Below are 7,012 nucleotides of genomic sequence, written 5' to 3' on the forward strand. Positions count from 1 at the left end.
CCAGCCAGATGGTGCACATATTCTGTGAACAGGGCGTTGAGATTGGTGCCCAGGCGGGGAGCAGGTGCGCCTGGACAGGAGTGTGGCTGCATGGGGCTCCGTGAGCCCTGCGTCTCTGCCAGCTAGTCAGGGAGGGCTCCAAGCCTGCAGAACCCAACGATTGGCAGCTGCAGGGGGAGGGTGACTGGGGTCACCAGGTGGGACCCCAGAGAGAGGTGCAGTGGCTTTGAAGCTTCTTTCCTGGACTTTTCTGCCACAACAGGTGCCCACCCTCATTGCCAAAATGGTGCCCAAGATCAACACCATCAACTATCTCCTGGGCAATGAGATGGTCTGCAGGGGAATCTGGCAGTGCCTCTCACCGTAGAAGAGCAAGAAGGACCAAGCCAAGTGAGGCTGTCACCCTGGACTGAGCCCCAGGCCAGGAGGCTGACCCAGGAGTCCTGCCCAGCAGCCTCAGCAGCCAAGCCCAGACACTCTCACACCATCCTCAGTGGCCCCTGGAGCCTGGCCCTAGGCTGGACATAAGGATTCAGAAAGACACCAGGTTGCACGGAAAGAGCCAGATGGACCTGAGTGTCGGTCACAGCCCTCTACACTCAAGGCTGAGAGGCCTCAGGAAAGTCACTCCTTTTTAAAAGTAATAATAAACCTAAGGGAGTAGAGGGCAGTTTTGTTACATGGGTAGATTGCCTACTGGTGAAGTCTGGGCTTTTCGTGTAACCATCACCCTAATAATACACATTGTACCCATTCAGTCATTTCTCATCCTTCACCCCCTCCCACCTTGTCACCCTTCTGAGCCTCCAATATCTATGAACTCCATGTCCATGTGTGCACATTATTAAGCTCCCACTTACAAAGTGAGAACATGTGGTATTTGACTTTCTGTTCTTGAGATATATATATATATACACACACATATATATATAAACATTTTCTTTATCCAATCATCTGTTGATGGGTTGATTCCATATCTTTGCTACTGTGAACAGTGCTGTGTTAAACATACAAGGGCAGGTTTCTTTCTGATATGCTGATTTCTTTTCCTCTGCGTAGATACCGGTAGTGGGACTGCTGAATCAAATGGTAGCTCCATTTTTAAGACAGCATGGAGAAATCGCCCTACCGTTTTCCACAGGGGTTGTACTAATTCACAGTCTCACCAACAGTGCACAGGCGTTCCCTTTTCTCTGCATCCTCACCAGTATCTGTTATTTTTTGACTTTTTAATAATAGCCATTCTCACTGGCGTGAGATAAGATCTCATTGTGGTTTTAACTTCCATTTCGCTAATGACTAGCGATGTTGAGCATTTTTTCATATGCTTCTTAGCCACCCAAATGTCTTTTTGAAAAACGTGTCAATTCATGTTTTGCCCACTTTTTAATGCTGTTATTTGGACTTTTTTGTTGAGTTGAGTTTCTTATATAATCTGGATAATAGTCCCCTACTGGGCAACATAGTTTGGAAATATTTTCTCCTGTTCTGCAGGTTGTCTGTTCATTCTGTTGATGGTTTATTTTGCTGTGCAGAAACTTTTTTAGTTTAATTAAGTCCCATTTGTCTTTTTTTGTTTTTGTTGCTTGTGCTTTTGAGGTTTTTGTCATAAATCATTTGCCTAGACCAATGCCCAGAAAAGTTTTTCCTAGATATTCTTCTAAGATTTTTATAGTGTCAGTTTTTACACTTAAGTCTTTAATTCATCTTGAGTTGATTTTTTTTTCTTTTTAAGACAGGGTCCTGCTCTGTCGCCCAGGCTGGAGTGCAGTGGCACCATCATAGCTCACTGCAACCTTTGCCTTCCAGGTTCAAGCAGTTCTTATGCCTCAGCCTCCTGAGTAGCTGGGATTGCAGGCACATACCACCAAGTCCGGCTTTTTTTTTTTTTTTTTTTTCTTTTTAGTAGAGACAGTGTTTCACCATGTTGGACATGCTGGTCTCGAACTCCTGACCTCGAGTGATCCACCTGCCTCCCAAAGTGCTGGGATTACAGGCATGAGCCACCGTGCCTCGTCTTGAGTTGATTTTTATATATGGTGAGAGATATGGGTCCAGTCACATTCTTCTGCATATGGCAATCCAATTTTGCCAGCACCATTTATTGAACAGGGTGTCCTAACATCACTCCTTCTAAACCTTCTAACCCTTAACATGAGGATGTTAAATGGACTTCACAGGGTTGATGTGAGGCTGGAAGGTAACATGTACTCACTAAGCACATAGAAAATACTCATTAAAACAGAGCTGCTTGTTAAATCTTGGCCACACCCTCCAGGGACTCAGTCTTACATAGAAACGGGTCAAAGCCTCGGGGTTTGCTTGTAGGAGCTCAAGCTAGGCTGCCAGCGTTCAAACACGACCAATTAAACTGTGATCGGCTGCCAGTCACTTCTGCCTGTGCATCATTTCCCAAGTTGGGAGGCAAGATGACGGCAGTGGCAACCTGACTGCATAGAAAGGACCAGAACAGACGCGCAAACTTGGGCTCGCGCTTCCTGGCCCGGCGCGGAACCCGGGGCGCCCGGAGCCCCGCCATGTCGCAATCCAACCGGCAGAAGGAGTACAAATGCGGGGACCTGGTGTTCGCCAAAATGAAGGGTTACCCACACTGGCCGGCCCGGATTGACGAGATGCCCAAGCTGCCGTGAAAGCAACAGCCAACAAATACCAAGTCTTTTTTTTCGGGACCCACGAGACAGCATTCCTTGGCCCCAAAGACCTCTTCCCTAAGAGGAATCCAAGGAGAAGTTTGGCAAGCCTAACAGGAGGAAAGCGTTCAGCGAGGGGCTGTGGGAGATCGAGAACGACTCTACCGTCAAGGCTTCTGGCTATCAGTCCTCCCAGAAAAAGAGCTGCGTGGAAGAGCCTCAACCTGAGCCTGAAGCCACAGAGGGCGACGGTGATAAGAAGGGAAATGCAGAGGGCAGCAGCGACGAGGAAGGGAGGCTGGTCATCCACGAGCCAGCCAAGGAGAAGAACGAGAAGGGAGCGCTGAAGAGGAGAGCGGGGGACCTGCTGGAGGACTCTCCTAAACGTCCCAAGGAGGCAGAAAACCCTGAAGGGGAGGAGAAGAAGGCAGCCACCTTGGAGGGTGAGAGGCCCCTTCCTGTGGAGGTGGAAAAAATAGCACCCCTTCTGAGCCCGCCTGTGGCCGGGGGCCTCCCCAAGAGGAAGAAGAAGAGGAGGAAGAAGAGGAAGAGGCTGCCAAGGAAGATGCTGAGACCCCAGGCGTCAGAGATCATGAAAGCCTGTAGCCACCAATGTTTCAAGAGGAGCTCCCACCCTGTTCCTGCTGCTGTCTGGGTGCTACTGGGGAAACTGGTCATGGCCTGCAAACTGGGAACTCCGTTTCCACCCCAGCCTGCTCTCCTCTTCCACTTACTTTTCTCATTCCAAGCCCAGCCTGTGGAGATTGACCTGGACGGAGCAGGCCACCTGGCCCTCAACTCTAGGTCCCCATACTCCTGTGATCTGAGTCAGAGCCATGTCTTCTGCTCCCTGGGATGAGATGAGGCCACTGTGTTCCTTCCACTTAGAGCTATTTTCCAGGCTTTTGCTGGGGCCTGGGCCAACTGCTCCCACCTCCTGACAACCTTCTTCCACTCTCCTAGGCATTCTGGACATCTGGGTTGGGATCAGGGGTAGGAATGGAAAAGATGGAGCATAAACAGCAGGGTGGGCTTGTGGGGCCTGGGAGGGGCAATCCTCAAATGGGGGGTGGGGGCAGCACAGGAGGGTGGCATCTTCCTGAGCTCCTGTTCCCTGCTACACCTGTTATCCCAGCTGCCTAGATTCAGGGAAAGTGGGACAGCTTGTAGGGAAGAGACTCCCTGCCATAAATCCTTGATGGCTGACAACACCCATTTTTCCTTTTGTTGACCCAAGAGTTCTGGGAGTTGTAGTTAATCATCAAAAGATTTGAGGCTTCCAAGTTGTTTGGGCCAAGGACCTGAGACCTGAAGGGCTGACTTTACCCGTTTCGGTGGGAGTGTTGAGCATCTATCCCCCTTTAGATCTCTGAAGCCAGAAATGGGATACTTGAGAAGACCCCTAGCTGCCTTTTCCCTCTCCACACAGTGCTCAAGGCCAGCTTATAGTCATATATATCACCCAGACATAAAGGAAAAGTCACATTTTTTAGGAAATGTTTTTAATAAAAGAAAATTACAAAAAAAAAATTTTAAATACCCCTAACGTTTTGTGTGCTCCGCATTCTGCTCCTTCCTTCCCCATCATTGCCCCCATTTCTGAGGTGCACTGGGAGGCTCCCCTCCTATTTGGAGCTTGATGACTTTCTTTTTGTAGCTGGGGCTTTGGTGTTCCTTCCAGTGTCATTTCTCATCCACATACCCTGACCTGGTCCCCTCAGTGTTGTCACCAGATCCGATTTGTAATCCACTGAGAGGACAGAGGGAAATAAGTGCCCCCTCCCACCCTCTTCCTAATGATATCTCTATGCTTCTCTTTAGTCTCTTGTCTCTTTTATCCTGACCCCCTTCCTTGGGCTCTGATAAAAATTTGCTGACTGTAGCTTTGGAAGTTTAGCTCTGAGAACTGTAAATGATTTCAGTTCTAGGAAAATAAAACCCATCGATTACTAAAAAAAAAAAAGGACCCGAACATTCCCTGGCATGGTAAGTGCTCATGAAGTGTTAGCCACCAGCGACCTGCACATTGCTTTAAAATGTTTTGAGGTTCATTGCCAATGTAGAAAAATCAGGACAATTTGTTTAAATCCAGATGTCAGAAGATGAGGCCTTACCAGGCGGCCTTCCTACAAAGTTCAAATTTGCAGAGCTCAGGGAAGCTTGGGTCTTTGCCCAGGACACATGCTCTTCTGTCAGCTGCAGTGCCTGTGCTCCCTGTGGATCCTGTGGGCCTCTGGATTTGTGACTAGAGCCATCATGGGTCCCCAAGAGAAGGAGACAAGGCCAAACATATCAGAGTCCTCACCTGTGCCCAGAGGAGAAGCAGGGAGGAAGGCAGTTTGGCCAGGCTGCTTTCAGGGATGGCTTAAGCTCAAGCCCTGCATCCCCAAGGCTTCCTGGAGGAGGGAAAGGTGGGCTTGGGCATAGCCACCCTGGCCTGGGTTGGCAGGAGATGGGAAGGGCTGAAGCAGCACCTGGTGGGGTATGACCACAGTCCCGCCAGAAGCTACTCACTTCAGAAACCCCATGTCTGCCCACATCCCCAATTCCCACTCATGGAGTGGGCTTGGACTCATCACCTTTGGGCTTTTCTGCCCATGTTCCCAAGCACGTTTAGGATCTTTGTGCCCTGTTAACAGACACTGCATGCAGGGCCTCTCCTCTGCCCTCCTTCCCACCCGCCTCACAGCCTCCCCTGTACCCCTGCCTTTCTTTAAGCAACTCAGCTGCCTCTGGAGGAAGAGAACAAAGGAGGTGGCTGAATCCTGTCTGAAGTCCACCTCCTCGTGGGCCCTTGGCACAGTCACTGAGCTTGGATAGGAATCAAAGTCTGCCCATCCCTGGCACTTGGCCTGGGAGAAGTTAGACCACAGCCTGCAGAGGCCTAAATTCTTCTCAGGCTCAGTTTGCTTTGCCCAATCCCCAGGGTGATGGATTCACAGCCCTCAAGCTCTCTGCTGATTTTCTACAATGAATATGTACCAGTTTTGCAATCACAGAAACATGTAAATAAAAATGTTACTTCTACCTCCTTCAGTGTTTTATCCCTGACTGTAGTTGTGTGTTCCCTGCAGAGCCCATGGGTTTGTGACACTAATTCAGGAGTCCCCATTATGTTTATACGCAGGAGTCCCCGAATGTATATCAGCAGCTTCTACAGAGTCAGCACTTTGGAAGCAGACGTGGCGAGTGCAGGGTCCTGAGTGAGACCCAGGGCCCTGCAGGGAAATGGAGATTGTGCACAAGGTGACCGAGGAAGTCTGATGAGAAGGCACAGCTGACCCAGGACCATGGAGGCAGAAGAAAGCAAGCTCCGTCCCACAGAGCGGAGGGGAGAAATAGATAAGCCCCATCAGTCTGACTTTGCTGAATGTCCTTCCCACCAGCCTTCCTCTCCTGCCTCCTCCCAGGCTCCTCTGGAGCAACTGCTCACCCTTTCTTGGGCACCTCTAGGTCTTCTTTCTCAAATTCACTTGTGTCTCCTTAATGCCACCCCCTGCAGACACAGTGAGTTTTAGGGGGACACACCAACAAGTTGGTCATCACAGACACCGCAATGCTCTCTCCGAGTTCCGTGCAGCCCTGGAGAACTGCGGCCACACGTGGAAAGGGGAACAAGAGCAAGGGTGAAGGCCAAGTCTGGAGAAGTCAGGAAGGAAAAAATAAGTGTGAAAACAGCAGAGACAGTGACAAAGCCTCATCTGCAGAGCACAAGGGCCCAGGGCATCTTCATCGGAGGCCTGGAGAATCTGCCCAACCTTCCCTTGCCCTGGCCTCTAGCCACACTCTACACTAAAGAACACACTGATACACAGACCCACAGACTGGACTTGGAAGGGGTCACCAGGAGGCAGGTGGACGTCCAGAACCAACAAGAACCAAGCACTGAAAAATGCGACCTCCAGCATCACATCCTCATTTGTAAGCCAGCATCCATTTCACCCTGAATTCCTGTCTGTGTCACTTAGTTCTGACATATTCACGTATCCATCCAATACATATCTACCGAACAGCTGCTGTGTGTCAGACACGTGCTTGATGTGACGATGCAATACCAAGGTTCTTTCCAGATACTGCTGGAAAATGTCCACTGTCTCTTTATCTCTTCATTACATTTGTGAGTAAAATACAGGTGTTAACAAAAGCTAGGAAATCAAAGAGAGAAATTACAGTACAGCTGCGTCCATGTAAGTGGAATCAGGTATAATAATAAGCTTTATCAAGACAGCCCAGAAGATTCTTTTAAAATCTCTACAAGTCCTTTTCACAAAACTAAACACTTATCCCAGGCTCTATATAAATACAGCGTGCACTCTGCTTCATTGTGAACTTGGTTTAATTGTATTTCAACGGAATTATCC

At 49.3% G+C, this 7,012-nt stretch overlaps 1 pseudogene across 1 annotated transcript; it reads left to right on the forward strand.

Moving 5' to 3' along the window:
• The first annotated feature begins 2,495 nt into the window (after nucleotides 1-2,495).
• LOC116542156 lies at nucleotides 2,496-4,188 on the forward strand (annotated as a pseudogene). The gene has a single exon (XR_004265093.1). The product of XR_004265093.1 is annotated as a hepatoma-derived growth factor pseudogene (transcript).
• The last annotated feature ends 2,824 nt before the right edge of the window (nucleotides 4,189-7,012 follow it).

The sequence above is a fragment of the Sapajus apella genome, unplaced genomic scaffold (assembly GCF_009761245.1).
Source record: "Sapajus apella isolate SASKATOON/1434 unplaced genomic scaffold, GSC_monkey_1.0 scaffold163, whole genome shotgun sequence".
Classification (NCBI taxonomy): Eukaryota; Metazoa; Chordata; class Mammalia; order Primates; family Cebidae; genus Sapajus; species Sapajus apella.